Here is a 15,567-nt window from a genome sequence, read left to right on the forward strand (position 1 = left end):
AAAAGATGGTTGATCAGAAATGCTGATGTGACTGATGGTGTGTAATAGAGTGATTATCATTAGTGAAAATAGCTGTCAGACACAGTAGTTAGAGCGCTGATGAAGCCGGCTCAAGCAGATACGATTCTGAATGATTAGCCCCTCTGTGCGCTCTGTGTCGACGGCACTTTTCTCCAGAATCTGACCTCAAAGAATTCTCAGTATGAATCTCAATTTGTGTCCAAAGCAGCTATCGGAAAAGCCAAGCAGTGTTTGCCTGCCTGCCTGCCTGCCTGCCACACAAAAGGTCAGCAGAACCACCTAAAAAGATGACTTTGCACAACTCACAAAGTGACTCCCTCCTCTCTTGTGCTTTTATCTGCCGCAACAGCCCTCACCCCCCAGCTCAGACCCCCCCCAGCCCCACCCCCCTCGGGCCCGGCCCAGCCAAAGCCTGCTCTGATCCCCCTGTCCATTCGGGGTCCCTCCCTGCCCTTGCCCCTTGGAGTTCCTCACCAAACCCCCCTTGAGCCCCAGATGAAACGCCAGGGGAAATGGCGGCCCCGGCAGTTAATATCCGCACTGGGACAGAGCTGCCACATCTGCTGGCCAGCCGGCCCCGCTATACGCGCACACACCAGTTGCACTTCTTGGGGGCCCGTGACTCAGCCCCAGTATACCCGGGATTGGGGAGGGGATATAAACCCTCGTCTCTCACGGCACAGATTGAATCATAGGCTCCGTCGCTCTGATCCTCTTTTCCCGGATCTTCGAGCGCCGCCGCACATACACCTCAACATCCGCTCTCGAGTCGGCTCCGCTCACACGACTGTCCTTCTCGTAACTTTCCCCCGTCAACATCTCCCGAGTCTGTTATCACTCTGCAGCCACTCCCTCCGTCCCCACCGTGAAACCCTCTCTCCTCTTTAAAGGCCCATAGGCGCGCACGCAATCCCTCAAAACGTCCCGTCTTCCGTGTCTCTTTCGCTCTCCTCGCGGTCCCCTCTGTTGTCACCCCTCCACCTCTAGATCCCACGGATCCGACTCGCTCCACTTCAGAGGAATCTGCACATGCCGTTCCCTTTTCACCTCTTCACCTCTTCTATCCCTCGACATCTCCGGCTTTTTTCATTTTTTTCCTCTTCACATGAAAGGTAGATAATGCGTGCTAGCGTCCAAGGCGTTTACGAGTCGTATAGCCGGGGCTGTTAGTGGGCTGGGGGGGGGGGGGGCGAACCAGAATGATCCCGCTACTAACACGGTTGAGGGAGGTCAGGCCATGCCCTGCCCAAGCATGCAGGCCACGTGCAAAACAGGAACACGCTTCGCCCCGGCTAGTTGAAACAGCTGCCGTACGTGCGCCTTTTGTGGCCTTTATAGGCTTTGGGAAGGTAAAGCCTGAGTTTTACTTGGTTGCACATCGTGTCGCACACCCCAAAAAAATGCAGATCTATAAGCTCACACTGTGGCTATGCTGCGATGAGTTGTGAGCTTGTGTATCGTCTATTTTCGGGGCTCGACACCGGCACAAAGCTACGCATAAATCCAGGTGTAGGCGTCTGGATACCTCACTGGAAGTGTGGGAACTTTCGCAGGGCTTGGTATGTCCAAGGCATGTCCCTGGATTTAATATCCGGGCTGGCGGGTGACGTCACTCTGTACGCTACAATACGCTCCCCCTCGTTCTCCTACACAGACAGAGGGTTTAAATGTATCATGTTTTTTAGACAGCTTTGATCTGAGTCATGTGGACCTACGGCACACAGCTATGAAAATAAAAATGTGTCTCGGTGCTGATCCAGTCATCGTGATTAAAATAATGTGTGTGCGTGCATGAGCGGGCGGAGAGAGAGAGAGAGAGAGAGAGAGAGAGAGAGAGAGAGAGAGAGAGAGAGAGAGAGATAGAGAGAGAACAGTATAGACCAGTCAGACATTGATGAATGTGGAACTCGGGAGTGGGTTAGCTCTGATGCCCTTCAAGTCTTTCAATACAAAACTTGCTGACTGTACCCTTATAATACCATACTGACCTTATGAATGTGTGTGTGTGTGTGTGTCCAATGGGGGTGGTATGCGCTCCATCTTATGAGGAAGTATGTTTCATATCAAGCACACAGGGCACATATTCTCTCACACACACACACACACAACACGCACACACACACAAGCGTGCACACACAACAAGCAGATGCATCATCCGGCAAACATCCAGACAGTATATTGTAGATATGAACAACCTTGAGTAAAAAAGCCCTCACACACTCACACACTCACAGCTTACTTTGTTGAGGTGCTTGTTCCTGCGTCACGCCTTGACCCCTAAGGTCAGGTTGTTTCCGCAGTGTGGGCGTGATGATCTATCTGATATATGTGTCCTACCCTCGTCTCCTAGCAGCAGCTTCACCCACATCTCTCTCTCTCTCTCTCTCTCCTCTCTCTCTCTCTCTCTCTCTCTCTCTCTCTCTCTCTCTCTCTCTCTCTCTCTCTCTCACTCTCTCTCTCTCTCTCTCTCTCTCTCTCTCTCTCTCTCTCTCTCTCTCTCTCTCTCTCTCTCTCTCTCTCTCTCTCCTTGATTTGACTCTTAAAGATTGGTTACTCATTAATTAATTAAGACCTGGAACGCATCTGCGTCATTTTTTGATTTGAGCTAAAAAGCATTATTTTACACTTCTTTGAATATATATATATATTTTTAAAGCAAAACATTTGTAACTCAAAATCTTTGCTTCTGGGGGTCCCCTGGAACAAAATATTCTGAGATGGGGGGTCCGCTGCCAAATACATTTTTGGGGTCCTTGACATGAAAAAGTTTGAGAACCAGTGATGTAGCAACATACGTTTTTTTTTTTTTAAACTGACATTTTGTTAAAATCGGTAACCTCAGGCCTTAATGGGTTAATCGTTCTCATTTGTATGATCCATCCATCCATCCATTCATTCATCATCCATTCATCCATCCATCCATCCCCTCCATCCATCCATGCGTCATCCATCCATCCATCCATCCATCCTTCCACCCATGCAGTGCTGGGATGATGATGTTCTATCATACGATGACAGAGCACAACAGTCGTTATCGGGGGCTTGGTGCATCCGTCACTTTCTCCACTGAGAACCTGCTATAGCGTTCCTGACAGATGGTGTTTGCTACCAAAAGAGAATTGCACTTTCACGGCTGCACACTCTCTTACTATTTTCCTTTTTTTCCTCCTCTCCGCCGTACATGCCCTGCGGCCCAATCGCAGGAAGTGTTTATCCATGCATTTCCTCCTCCGTCGAGATGGATCCCCCCCCCCCTCCCCACAACAACCACCCCCCCCTGTTTTTATGACTTCTGACGCCTTTCGCCCAGGAATATTGCCTCGAATGCAACACAAACAACAATATACCGGCGTCTACGTAAAAAAGGCACAGGGGGGGGTGAGGTATAAGGCAATAAAAGTCTTTTATCTCCCACATTCCACTCTTAACTCCCTCAAGTATTCCATGAGCAGGAGTCTCTAGAATTCATAAGAAACAAAAAATGTCCGGCTTCTTCTCCCCGGCTTTTTAATAACAGAACAATAATGTCTCCTCTCCTGGACGGGACTTTAACCCGTTAAGACCGGGGAAAGCATCTGTCATTTTAGACTTTAGCCACTTTAACCATAATCTTAAAAAATAGCAGATCTACAAGCTCATAGCGCGGCACTGAGTGCCATTTTTTGAAAATCATGATTTTTTTTGGCAAATCTTTGAATATATATTTTTTAAAGCGAACATTTGTAACTCAAATATTTGCTTCTGGAGATTCTACAAATGTCCTCTAAATCTTCTGAACAGTTTTTTGAAAAAACCTATGTTGCCATAATCAGTTCTCAAACTTTTTCATATCAAGGACCCCCCAAATTATATGTATTTGGCCGCGGACCCCCATACGTTCTTCCAGGGATCCCCAGAAGAAAAGATTTGATAAAAAAAAAAGGCTTTAAAATATATATATATTCAAAGATTTGCACCAATTTTCACGATTCTTCAAAAAAATTCAGATCTACAAGCTTGTATATCTGCTATTTTTTTATTAGCCAAAGTATAAATAATGGTTTAATTGGTTACACAGATGCGTTCCCGGTCTGAATGGGTTAATGGGCTTTGAAGGTCTGACGCAGCAAGAACCGGAGATGGACTGTTGCTGATCCGATGGCACAGAGCAGAGCCAGACTCAATACAGGGGCTGCTGGTCTCAAGGCAGGCAACATGAAAGAGCTGGTCCTCCTTTTTAAAGATGCCCAGTCATGCCCAAGCCTTCCCTGTTCCCTCCCTTTCCATGATGAACAGATTGTGGGTCCGATATATACCATTGTGGATTCCTTTTGTGGTTTAGTGCGCTAATTAGAAAGCTACAAATGAATAGCGCCTTTAGGAGAGAGAGTGGCCATAAGCGTTCCCCAGCCATTAAGAGCTAATAAGCGATAGGCAGGCACAGCAACACAATGGGCTGCAGTGGAGGCCCGCTCAGCTGCAGGGAGAGAGAGAGAGAGAGAGAGAGAGAGAGAGAGAGAGAGAGAGAGAGAGAGAGAGAGAGAGAGAGAGACAGAGTTTTTTTCCTGCCCTCCCTTCCATGGCATCGAAGATGATAGAGAGAGTGTGAGCGTGTTCCCTGCAGATTAGCGCAGTTCATTAGCTTGGTAATGAAGTCTCTCTCTTCGCAGGAGGGATGGCCGGCGGAAGGTCAAGCCCCCTTTTAACATGGACCTCAACATTATGGCCGCAGCTCCGTGTAGATAGAGAGAGCTATGAAGGGGGGGGGGGGGCATAAGCCCTTTGTATTGTCATCTCACCCACAAGGTTTATTATAACTGAGCTGAGCCCAACAGCTCTGCTGAATCAATGCAATTTGGGTCACCAGATCAAGAAGACTAACAGCTAATTCCATAGCAATGCTAGGGTGCTGTTTTCGAGATGTTGTTGTTGTTGTTGTTGTTGGTGGTGGGCGAATGGACTGACCGGCCACCTGAACGACCGACTTTGCCATCTGCCAGCTGAATAACCAGCTGACCTCCCCATTCACTGTTTGGCAAAGAGTCTCCAAGATATGCAATCATTAACCCTTTAAGACCGGGAACAGATCTGTGTCATTTTTTTTATTTCTTTGGCAATTCAAAAATAGCAGATATACAAGCTCGAGTGCCGCGCTACGAGCTGGTAGATCTGCTATTTTTGAAAAAAGAATCGTGAAAGTTTGTGCAAATCTTTGAATATGTATAATTTTCGAATGCGAAATATTTGCTTCTGAGGAATTCCACAAAATGTCTTCTAAATGCTTCTAACGTTTTTTTTTTAAATCGTATGTTTCTATATCAGTGGTCCTCACACTTTTTCATGTCAAGAACTCGATCTCAAAATACATATATTCAAATATTTGCAAAAAAATATCTTGGTGCCGCGCTATGAGCTTGTAGATCTGCTATTTTTGAATAGCCAAAATAAATCTAAAACATGTCACAGATCCGTTCCCGGTCTTAAAGGGTTAAGAGAGTCCTGGCATCCTCGTTGCCATAGCTTTGCATGAGGCTTTGCTTAATGTTCACAACAGGACAGTCTGAGATTGACAAGATAATATGAAGATTAACTCTTTGTTTTGTTTTGCAGTGGATTTTCCTCTTGATAGATTCCCAAGCCTGTGCGTGCTTTTTGCTGATCACACCTCTCTCTTTGTGGATTGCCAAACTATTTATTTTCAAACTGTCTCAAACTTGGAACTCGTGGAAGAGAAAAAAAAGATGACAGATACCAGGCAGAAAGATGAAGGAGCCATGTTAGGCTCTGCGGGACATGGATCTATACATTTGAAGCACAGCAGTAATGGCTCTTGTCCGGTAAACCCCAGACAGTGGTTTTGATGGATTATCCCCTACTGTTTGGACCAGGGTGCTGCTGTCAAGGGTTTTGAGGAAGAGGCCAGTGTGTGTGAGGGATTCGCATCGGAGCAAAAAGGAGGGGTTGGATGTGTAACTGTGAATGTAATAGTTATCGATTCTTGTATTAGCTTGCGCAGCGGTGTGGATAGCCTTTCTGCTGCTATAGCCCTGGCGCTTAAAGCCACTTTCACCCCGTGCTGACACCTCATCAAGCCAGACCGCTCAGGAGTCATATCTCAAACGGCACGTTTTTGCAACTCATGTTGCAAGTTTAATTCAGCCCAATTTCACAAACGCGGAATTGGAATGAGAAATGGGAGTGGGATGTTGTGATGTCTGCACTTGCGGTTGGTTTTGCGACGGTGTACACAGCCTGATGCATATAATGTGCCACACGCGTGTCTGACTGAATAAACGGGGCGAGTGTTTGTGTGCGTAGATGCAATTGCCGAGGGAGTTTGCTGAGCCAGCATCTTGACAGCTCTGCAGTCGTGTACTATAGCGGGGAAGCAGACTCAGGGGGTCTGTGGGCTTTCCCCCGCACATTGGGACCTGTCTCCCATTGGACTTGACCCCCATCATTGGACCTGTCTCCCATAGGCGCTATGCACAGCAACCATATTATCACTTCCTCCACAGGTGTTAGCAATGATAATAATGAAGGCTCTGTTCCATTTAGTGCAGCACAGTAGTTCTCAGACCTTTTAATTTCCACGACCCCCATAACTCTGAGAGTGTACAAATGGAACCAAATGGACCCGTAAGGGTCCATTTGGTTCCATTTGTACACTCTCAGAGTTACACACCCATAAGGGGCCATTTGGAACCCCCTCAAGGAACCATGAGGGCCCCTGAACCCCAATTTTAGACCCACTGGTGTAGCAAAGTGTTTCCAGTAAGCCAATATGCACAATAACTCTGTTTGACCAGAATGGAACAGAGCCTTCATTAGTATCATTGGCAACATCTGTGAATTTCTTCACAATATGGCTGCTGTGCATAGAGCCTATTGGACTTGACTACCATCATTGGACCTGTCTCCCATTGGACCTGTCTCCCATTGGACCCGTCTCCCATTTGGACTTGTCTCCCATCACTGGACCCGTCTCCCTCATTAGAGCCGTTTCCCATCATCTGGCCTGTCTCACTGCATCACTGAACGTGTGTGTACCTCATTGGACACAATATCTCCTTCATTGTTTGCCTGCCCGTCTTGATGTGTCGGCTCATTTCATTCACTCTTATTTCCTTTAAAACACAACTAAAGACCTTTCTGTTTGCCGCCGCCTTTGATTTTGGCTTCTTTTGTTGTATGCATCCTAATGTCATTGTATAGTTGCGTTTTCCTTTGCTTGATGTTCTGTGTAAAGCACATTGAATTGCCTCGTTGTTGAAATATGTGCTATACAAATAAAAACTGCCTTGCCTTGCCTTGCCTTCATTACAGCGTTGTCATCGTCAACCTCCCGTGTACTCTTTCGAGCTAACCTACGCCCGTACGCTACACCACGGTCTGTCTGTGTATGCTTCTGTGTGAAAAATACATATGCAGGCAAAAACACATTTGGGGAAATTGTGTGTGTGTCTGTGTGTGTGTGTGTGTGTGTCCTCTCAGCCGCCCAGGAATTGGATGCGTATGCATTTTTGAGTGTGTGTGTGTGTGTGTGTGTGTGTGAGACTGCATTTGGTGGAAAAAGCAACGTGATAATTAGAGATTATTAAGGCGAGGCCTGGTGAGGTTGTGGAAGAGATCAAACGATTATCATCAAGGCCAGCACAAGCCCCGACATCTCCTTCACGCACATGCTGTGTATGTGTGTGAATGTGTGTGAATGTGTGTGTGTGTGTGTGTGTGTGTGTGTGTGTGTGTGTGTGTGTGTGTGTGTGTGTGTGTGTGTGTGTGCGTGCGCGTGCGTGTGCGTGTGGGTTTTCTCAGGTGCAGAACAGCCTCCTGCACTTCTGCATCAGAGTCCTATAGATATTGTTGCCAGAGAGACAATGGGGAAGTTGTGTCAGAGGTGTTTTGAAGTGTACTCTGTTTGGAATGGGGAAGAGAAAAAAATAATGAAGCGTCCTTGCAGTGTTCGACAGTGGCTATTCATGGCTGACTGAGGAGGAGAGAGAAAAATAAGGATGAGGGAGAGAGAGAGAGAGAGACAGAGAGAGAGAGAGAGAGAGAGAGAGAGAGAGAGAGACTGATGCTTTTACGTCTTTTCAGGCAGTGGCTCAGGTGGCTCGAACAGGAATGTTCCCTGATCGATCCACGGCTACTCAGGGCTTTGTGTCAACGTGTCCTTGAGCAAGACAGACACTGAAGCCCTAAACTGCTCCCGATGAGCACATCGGTACCTTGCATGCTTACCTTCACCGCTGTGTGAACGTATGAATGCCAAAGCCCATTGTAAAGCACTTTGAATAAAGGCGCTATAGAAATGAAGACCATTTAGACAAACTTGGCCTTGGAGTGCGAGCGTGTGTGCGCGGGTATGCATGTGTGTGTGTGTGTGTGTGTGTGTGTGTGTGTGTGTGTGTGTGTGTGTGTGTGTGTGTGTGTGTGTGTGTGTGTGTGTGTGTGTTCGCGTGTGGGTGTTCACGTGTGCGATTCGCCACGCAGAATCAAAATGAGATCAGCTAATTAAAGGAGGCCAGACACAAATGGAAGCAGAATAGACAGGCTGGAGAGGTGAATGGAGCAGAAATGGTGCAATCGATTGCATTATTTCTCCAAGGATTTGTGCATGTGGGATTCGCGTGCTAAAAGGGGTGAGAGTGAAACAGCATTCTGCTGAGTGGAGGGGCTGTGGATAATAAAAGTCTTATTACTACTGCAACCAATATGGTTTGAGGCATCGTCGTTCAAGGTCAAGTGTCTGTGTGTGTGTGTGTGTGTGTGTGTGTGTGTGTGTGTGTGTGTGTGTGTGTGTGTGTGTGTGTGTGTGTGTGTGTGTACTGCAATGCAGAAGTACTCTGTTACAAGTAAAAGTCCAGAATTAAAAATGTACTTGAGTAAAAGTACAAAAGTATTGGTATGAAAATGTAGTTAAAATACCAAAAGTAAAAGTACTAAAATATTTGAAAATAGCAGATCTACAAGCTCACAGCGCGTCGCGATGCGACGCGTTGTGAGCTTGTAGATCGGCTATTTTCAAATAGCTTATGTATAAAATAACAAATAACAATATTTGCCTCTGAGATGTAGTGGAGTAGAAGTAAAAGTATAGACAATTGGAAATACTCTAGTAAAGTAAAAGTACCTCAAAATCTTACTTAAGTACAGTACTTAAGTAAATGTACTTAGTTACTTTCCACCACTGTGCGTGCGTGTGTGCGTGCGTGTGTTTGTGTGTGTGTGCGTGTGCGTGCGTGCGTGCGTGCGTGAAAATAGCCCGTGTATGTACACTGCCACTCACAGGTCTTGTCTTTGCCATCTCCCGAGGCCTGGCAGCCGTCTTCATCATCACAGTCTGTGGCGCTGCCCTCCGCCGTCTCCCCGCTGCCCAGCTCCTCCCACATCTCACTCTGGCTCAGGCTGGGAAAACTTTCCTGGGTCTCCTGCAGCAGCACAAAGGAGGAGTTAAGACAGGAGTTAGAAAGGCAGATCTCTGCATTAAACTTCTCATAACCCCTGTTATGTATATAAAAATAGCCCGTGAACCAGGCATGATTCCTTGTCCAATCGGGTAGCACGATTCTCAAAGGGGGGGGGGGAACGCTGAGCTTATGAACAGAGAGTCTAAGCCTCGGCTCCGACGCCTGTCTTTGTGCAGTTGGATTTAGCCCATTGAGCCCGGGAACGCGTCTGAGTGTCATTTTTAGATTTCTTTGGGCTATTTATAGTTTTTTATAAATCGTGAAAATGTGTCAAATCTTTGAATATAGGCTATATATATTTTTTGAAGCGAACATTTTTTAACTCAAATCTTTGCTTCTGGGGGTCCCTGGAACAAAACACTTTGAGATGCGGGTCCGCGGCCAAATACATATAATTTTGGGGGTCCTTGAGAACCACTGATATAGAAACATAAGTTTTTCAAAAAACTGTAGGATTTAGAAGACATTTGTAGAATCCCCTGAAGCAATAAGGTATGAGTTACAAATGTTTGCTTTGAAAATATATATATATATATTCAAAGATCTGCACAAATTGTCACAAAGATTAAAAAAAAATAGCAGATCTACAAACTCGTAGCGCTGCACTCGGTGCCGCGCTATGAGCTTAGATCTGCTATTTTTTGAATAGCCAAAAAAGACATTAAAAATGACACAGAGACGCGTTCCCGGTCTTAACGGGTTAGTCTAGCTGAAGTCCATTTCTGAAATACATTATCATCTGGAATGGATTTGATCCATTTCGCAAAAAGCGTTTGACACGGTCGATCATAGCTGATCTGATGGGAATAGAGAGTTGGTCAAAGGGCTCCGTTCTTACCTGTCAAATAGGAAACAGATTAATGTGCTAAGGCCAGCACAGGGCATCAAATCACGATCTAGATGCAAAATGAGAGTAATGCTCGTAAGAAAGTGCAGAAAGGTTCCCACAGAAAACTAAAAGTCAGTTACGTATGCAATAGTCCGAGTGAATTGGGTTTTGCATAACAATTCCAAGGGAATAGCGTTGTGAGAGTCTTCTGAACTGTTACTATATGACTGAAGTACTACTATTATTATTATTATTATTAATATTTCATAAGTACTATAATCGTTAGTGTTGAGATCTAATAATTGTGTTCATTTTACTGATAGGAATACAGGCACAAGAACAACTTGCTTTAGCCTGATCATGAACTCACATCGCATCAGTGCTTGCATGGAAAATGACGCTGTCAAAGACCTGCAATTAGCTATTGACAACTCCATTGTGTTCCTCCTAGTTTGCATCAATAGATTTCGAATCCCGTGCCATGTTCCATCCTGTCATTACTCATGGAATAGATTTTGAATCCCCTGCCATGTTCCAGACTGTCACTATTCATTCAAACAGGATAGATAGGCAGAATCACAACCCGGTCTCGCATCAAGGCATTAGAATTCAGTGCTTGTCCAAACCATGAAATATATCAATAATTCAAGTCAAAATAATGTGGAGACAATTCAGAATTTGCAATTAATCAATGTCAGTATTTGACAAATACGATCCATGTGGACACAATGCAGTCCATCTGGACTGAAAACATCAGTTTTGACATTAACCCATTAAGACCTGAAGCCGATTCTACATGTCTCCTAAATCCCAACAGTATTCTGAAAAACCTATGTTTCTATATCAGTGATGCTCAATCTTTTTCATGTCAAGGACCCCCAAAATTATATGTATTTGGCCGCGGACCCCCATCTCAAAATATTTTGTTCCAGGGACCCCCAGAAGCAAAGATTTGAGTTACAAATGTTTGCTTTAAAATATATATATATTCAAAGATTTGCACACATTTCCACGATTTTTCAAAAATAGCCAAAGTGTGAAATAATGCTTTTTAGCTCAAATCAAAAAGTGACACAGATGCGTTCCCGGTCTTAATGGGTTAAACTAACATTAAACCTAGCCTGCCAGTAGCTAGACAATAGCTAACGTCTCGTGCACAACTATTGAAAAATGGTTAAGGACTGACATATGAATTGACCAACCACAGACCTCCTTAGACTATAACTACGGACCAACCAAAGACTTCCGTTACAGCCCAGCCAATCACAAGGCTTACCTGACATTGTCTCTGCCAAAACCCAGACATCCTGACTTCAAATCCAGACGCTCCGTCACTGTAATTGAACTCTAACCCAAACCCACACCCTAACCTCAACCACACCATCAGTGTATATAATCTTAATAAAAAGACCTGTGGCTAACCGTAATCAAAATAACTGAGTGTAACCTTAGCCAAAAGAACGGTGTCTAATCTTACCCAAAAGAACCATGCCTAACCTTAAAGGAGCACTTCACCCATTTTCAACCTAACTTCATATAATTGGTCCTCACTAACGCCGATAATAAGATGCCACAATTTCTGTCTACTCAAACTGCATCTCATTGGTGGACTATGGACAGTTCAGAAACCTGCCTACCAATGACATCATCGATTCCAAGTTAACACATTGGGTGCCAGCATTTTATCATAACAACTTACGTTGGGTGCCAGCATTCTCCCGATTGACTGCGCTTTGCTGTTTAAGGCTCTAGACTCCACGAGGAGCAAATCCATGTAAAAAAAAACATCCATTCATGTTGCGCGATGACCCTGGCTACAGCCTGGAACGATAACATTTCACTCGCGAGTTACAATGGGGGGGGATCGCGCATCGCGCATGACCGGTTTTCCCCACCGGAAACAGATTCGGAGATATAGGTGTTTTAAAGAAGGAAATAGACAGGAAAAAAACAAAAAGACATATTTCACGGTCTGGACCGTGTTCGGCACCGGACCGCTACTCTGCGCAAACACGGTTCAGACCGTGTTTGGCACCCGATGTGTTAATAGGAACTAAAACCTTTCACTTCCTGGAAAGCACTGCAAAGGTGCACAGTTCAATAATGTCATGAAACTGAGTAAACAGCAAGCACACAATAAATGTCCTTTTCATGTTTACCTCTCTCTGTGGAGAGGTAAATAAAACTATGTGAAAAGGACATTTATTGTGTGCTGGCTGTTTTCTCAGTTTCTTCCTGGAGAGTTAGCATTCTGAAACAGAAGCCAATGTTTTTTGGAATATATATATATATTTTAATTGTTTGAAATTACCAAACCTGCCTACCGATGATGTCACTGGTAGGCAGGTTTCTGAAAAGACAGGTTTCTATGAGACACAGGGCCCTATTATGAGTGTCTTATTTCCAGGTCTTATGTGGTAATTAAAGGGACACTTCACCCAAAAAAAACTTTGTTTCAATGGATTAGTTACCCCATGGAGACTTGAATTCATGGATATTTTCTAGTTTTTGTCTCATTCCTAAGACAATAATTTGATGACCAGCGGACCGGTAGGCAGCGGTTCCGGTAGGAGACACAACGAGTCGTTGTGTCTCCTACCGGAACCGCTGCCGGTCATCAAATTATTGTCTTAGGAATGAGACAAAAAACTAAAAAAATGAATTCAAGTCTCCATGGGGTGACTAATCCATTGAAACAAAGATTTTTTGGGGTGAAGTGTCCCTTTAAGTCATAACGCCATCGTGTTATGCGCAATCGTTATTTTGCAAGTCGCGCTGAACGCAAACCCTTAAAGGGATATTTCACTTTCAAACATGTTTGGGGTAATCTTAACGTCTACTCGGGCATAAAAGAGCACCCCAGACAGTTTTTAAGTTGTTTGATTCAGTATTTAGACATTTAATATTCATTTTAACAGACACACCCCCTTCCTATACAAACTCATTGTAACTTCAAACTCAATTTTAACCATGTTAGATTCATTGAAAACACCCGTCCTTGGTTCTGGTGACTGATATTGTCCTTCTAATGCATGAGGGGCTGTGTTTTCTCAATTACTTTTTCATTTATTTATTCTTTTCATTTCAATTTCCCCAAAAAGATCTAAATTAAAATATTATAAATAAAGTTAAACTAATGGAGTGCGTTCTATTTCCCTCTCTCTCCAAGCACAGCGTTGCCGTTTACTTTCACTTTAGCTGCGCAAACATATCTGATCTACAAGTATACAACGTGTCACACAGTGACCGTTTTTTTGGTTGAAGATCAGATATTTTTGGGCAGCAGTAGCAGTAGCACTGAGCAAATTAGTAAAACATACCGATGTGTGTCCACTTGTTGCACTGAGATAGATAGAAAGGGGGAGATGCTTTAATAATAGGCAACTGAGAATGTGAATATTTGTTGGTTTGTCAAGAGATGTGTTTTGAACATGAAACAGTCACATAATTAGACAGCGGCTACAGTGATTATTATTAATTAAGACGTGCATGCATAATAGGGCCCACAGAGTGAGTAAACATAAACGGTGCCATCTTATAATGAGTATTAATGAGGACCAATTATACGAAGATAGGTTGAAAATGGGTGAAGTGGTCCTTTAACCAAAATAACGGTGACTAATGTTAACCAAAAGAACCGTGCCCAGATCAGGTCATTATTCAACTCGACTTGTTTCCACTTCTATCGCTATCCTAACCTTTACATAACATCTAGAACTGCATAAACATAAAAAGATTCCGCCTCATGAAAAACCGAACGTGCTCCCCATGCGATCCACAGTCTCACTGTTTCTTCTCTCCCAGCGTGGGGGCCATCTAATTGGACCACCTGCTGGCCCTTCCTGGAAGGGAGTCCTCCACCATCAAGGTGTTCCTTTGTTCCGTCACATCATGTCTGAAGGTGGAGCTCTCCTGGAACTACAGCGAGCCATCCTTTGGAGTCAGTAGAGAAGTCAGCAGGTGGATGGCTTCTGTGCATTCCAGGGCAGAGAAACCTCTTATCTCTGCATACTAACTTTTTGAGTTCTTTCGTAAATTAAAGAACTACTTGATCAGACTACAGCATCAAAAGTAGCAAGCTTGAAATGCCGCGCAAAGCTATACAAGCAGATCTGCTTGTAGATCTGCTTGTAGATCTGCTTGTAGATCTGTTTGTAGATCTGTTTGTAGATCTGTTTGTAGATCTGCTTGAATCCTGAAAAGTAACAGTTTTGGACATATGAGGTTTCCACCCGACAGAGACGATATACATGCTCTCTTCTACCAAGATCTCATGGAATATATTGATTTGCACAGAGAGGCAACTGACCTAGAAATGCATCTAAATATGTGTGCATGTGCACACATATTCACATTCACACACACAAACACACAATGGGCTTTTTACACAAAAAGAATACCTGGAAAAGGATGGCTATGGCCGTTTTTAGCCCAAGGAGTGGTTTTGGTGCAAAACAAATGCTTGCAATGGATTCAGAATCATAAAAACACCCTAGTTTGACCCCTCACATGCTACTTAAAACAGAATTAAATTTTGTTTTTTTTGGGGGATTTTTTTTAACCAAGGTTATGGTGGGTACCCCAACTTTAAGGAGCTGTCAAAAATTCTCCTAGGGAAACTGCATTTCAGTCTTTGTGAGATGTGTTACTAGACACCTTTACAAACACATTGGTGAAGATTTTTTTGGTAAGGAATTTATTCCAAGATTGGAAAATGTTCTGCTAATATCCCCTGACTATTGTAGATCGTCTATTTTCAAATATTTAGTACTTTTACTTTTGGTACATTAATTATATTACAGTAGTGGTACTTATACTTAAGTAAAGAATTTGAGTACTTTTTCCACCACTGGTAACGGGTTCGGACATGCGAGGCTTTCCGTCCCGACAGCATGCAAAGTAACGCGCCTTTCATCTGCATCTCATTTCCGCACCACTGCACGTTCTTGAAGCGGACGGACAGGATCGCCCGTGGGACACAGGTGACCTTGCCTTTACCTGGATTTGGAACAGCTTGTCAGCCAAGCAACTGACAAGACCTGCAGAGAGGAGGGAGGGTAGGGATGATCAGGGCTACACGATATGAAGGCTGAGAGATAACTCAGAGGGGGGGCGCTACCATAGAACTCCATAAAGGGGAATGTTTGGCCTTTAATATCCAAAAAACACAAACAAGAGATTAGCCTCTGCACTGATGACTACAACCACATACATACAGCCAGTGGTGGAAAAAGTACTCAAATGTTTTACTTAAGTAAAAGTATCAAT

General features: G+C 44.2%; 1 pseudogene across 1 annotated transcript in view; it reads right to left on the reverse strand.

The window, feature by feature from the left end:
• The window catches only part of LOC308094215 (glypican-5-like), a 209,399-nt pseudogene that overhangs the window by 27,164 nt on the left and 166,668 nt on the right, over nucleotides 1-15,567 (reverse strand). Inside the window, exon 8 of the transcript XR_013935108.1 lies at nucleotides 9,290-9,431. The product of XR_013935108.1 is annotated as a glypican-5-like (transcript). The remainder of the gene's footprint in view (nucleotides 1-9,289; nucleotides 9,432-15,567) is intronic.

The sequence above is a fragment of the Gymnoscopelus braueri genome, assembly GCF_963280865.1.
Source record: "Gymnoscopelus braueri genome assembly, chromosome: 10".
Lineage (NCBI taxonomy): Eukaryota > Metazoa > Chordata > Actinopteri > Myctophiformes > Myctophidae > Gymnoscopelus > Gymnoscopelus braueri.